This window comes from Bidens hawaiensis, unplaced genomic scaffold (genome assembly GCF_021521415.1).
Source record: "Bidens hawaiensis isolate Kalapana, Puna unplaced genomic scaffold, B.hawaiensis_p1.1 tig00090500_1, whole genome shotgun sequence".
NCBI lineage: Eukaryota > Viridiplantae > Streptophyta > Magnoliopsida > Asterales > Asteraceae > Bidens > Bidens hawaiensis.
Window position 1 is genome coordinate 27,501 of NW_027504402.1, and position 2,500 is coordinate 30,000.

The 2,500-nt window shown below is 55.8% G+C and overlaps 1 non-coding gene across 1 annotated transcript in view; it reads right to left on the reverse strand.

The window, feature by feature from the left end:
* LOC143607935 (5S ribosomal RNA) overlaps positions 1-37 on the reverse strand; it is a 119-nt gene extending 82 nt beyond the window's left edge. Inside the window, exon 1 of the ribosomal RNA XR_013149092.1 lies at positions 1-37. This exon is cut by the window's left edge and continues 82 nt beyond it. This is a non-coding gene — a ribosomal RNA (5S ribosomal RNA).
* Between the last annotated feature and the right edge of the window lie 2,463 nt (positions 38-2,500).

Genomic DNA, 2,500 nt, shown 5'->3' on the forward strand with positions numbered 1-2,500 from the left:
TGGGATCCGGTGCATTAGTGCTGGTATGATCGCAACCGAAATAGAAGCCTTAGCTTATTCATTTATACATTTCCCAAAAGGTAAAAAAATAAAAGAATCAAGACTTCCCAGTGGGGTCAACCATCCTAGTACTACTCTAGACGAAGCACGCTTAACTGTGAAGTTCTGTGGATACGAGGCACAAGTAGCTGCAATGCTATGAATGTGTATATCCACCATGATTATATTGTTTTATACAATCAACACATGACATTTAGCAAACTGGCCTGTAATCCTGGCACTTTACCCGATAAGCTGGTCATAAAGTTTCCTCTCATGTTCGCAAGTCACGTCGCCCGATAACCTGGCCACAATGACTTGCAAAACCAAAGCTGGCCGGTAAACCTGGCACGTTACCCGATAAATGCACGGCACGTTGCCGGTAACCTGGGCACGTTGCCCGGTAAGGTTAGCACGTTACCCGATAAAATGTCGGCGTTGCCCGGTAAAGTATCCACGTTGCCCGGCAAACCTGGCCCGCTGCCCGGTAAGGTTAGCACGCTGTTCGACAAACCTGTTACGGTCCATCGGCTTCGGGTTAACCCGAAGACATGATGTCATGATTCCATACCCGTTAACGTCGACCCATTCTGTAAAAAAACCTGGAACGTTGATGTCGAGCGAGCCCGGTCCGCATTCGGGTCCGAGCACGACACGGATCTACGTTTTAAACACATGACTGACTAACGATCGTGACCGACTAACGATTCCATAACACACCACCTATACCCATGATAATGCTTCCCCGCTGCAAGTCCCATTTTCGTGAAACTTGTGGTGACGTCGAGGGCCCGAGCACGACACGGTCAACATGTTGACCCGAAAACATGAGGTTACCAACCCCGACCCCATAAACCGCTCATAAAGTTTCCTCTCATGTCCCGGACGCAACGCCTCGTGTCATTAAAGCGGAGTTGCCCAAAACAGGCCCACGGGCCCACCAAGCCCGGCCCGCGGGCCCTTCACGACACGAAAGGGGGTTCATTTCTCTTGGACAGTCATATCTCATGGTCACGAGTACCCTCACAGAGCCTCGTGTCGATCCAACCCCGTTTGGACACCTTGCCCCCACCAAAGGCCATACGGACCAACCGGGCCCACCAAGCGGCCCGTCCCGACCCGAAAACCAAAATTTTTTTTTTGGGAAACTCATATTTCAATGTCCCGATGCCCCACGCCAAATTTCGTGTCAATCCGACCTCGTTTGGTAGGGTTTTCAAAAATTATGATTCCTCAAAAATTTAATATCTGTTCCTGTCACTATGCTAATTGTTCAGAATGCATATATAGGGAAGGGGTGGGTGTTGAGCGCCCATGCCTGGGCAAAGTTGGCTACCAAGCTAAAATATGGAGGTTCAACGTACGAGAAACCAAAGCCCCTCCCCCATGTTGCATACGAAGCTTGCCCAACGACTTGGTTTCTTGCACAACGACCCGAGTATACTGCCCCAAAGTTGCACGCCCATGGCCAGGCCAAGGCATGCCAAGGCGCCCATGGGCAAGCCAAAGGCATGCCTAGGCACGGCCAAAGCAAGCCAAAGGCACGGCCAAGGCAAGCCAAAGGCATGCCAAGGCAAGCCAAAGGCACGTCTAGGGCATGCCAAGGCACGCCCATGGTCAGGCCAAGGCTTGCCAAGGCACGCCCATGGCCAGCCCAAGGCATGCCAAGGCGCCCATGGGCAAGCCAAAGGCATGCCAAGGCACGCCCATGGGCAAGCCAACGGCATGCCAAGGCGCCCATGGCCAGGCCAAGGCACGTCCAAGGCATGCCAAAGCTCGGCCAAGGCAAGCCAACGGCATGCCTAGGCACGCCCATGGCCAGGCCAAGGCATGCCAAGGCGCCCATGGGCAAGCAAAAGGCACGGCCAAGGCATGCCAATGCGCCCATGGGCAAGCCAAAGGCATGCCTAGGCACGGCCAAGGCAAGCCAAAGGCATGCCAAGGCAAGCCAAAGGCACGTCTTGGGCATGCAAGGCTCGGCCAAGGCATGCCCTGGCACGCCCATGGCCAGGCCAAGGCAAGCCAAAGGCATGCCAAGGCAGGCCAAAGGCACGTCCAAGGCATACCAAGGCGCCCATGGGCAAGCCAAAGGCATGCCAAGGCACGCCCATGGCCAGGCCAAGGCATGCCAAGGCGCCCATGGGCATGCCAAGGCGCCCATGGGCAAGCCAAAGGCACGTCTTGGGCATGCAAGGCTCGGCCTAGGCACGGCCAAGGCAAGCCAAGGCAAGCCAAAGGCAAGCCTAAGGCATGCCAAGGCGCCCATGGGCAAGCCTAAGGCATCCCAAGGCAAGCCAAAGGCACGTCCAAGGCATGCCAAGGCGCCCATGGGCAAGCCAAAGGCATGCCAAGGCACGCCCATGGCCAGGCCAAGACATGCCAAGGCGCCCATGGGCAAGCCAAAGGCATGCGAAGGCACGCCCGTGGGCAAGCCAAAGGCATGCCCAGGCACGCCCATGGC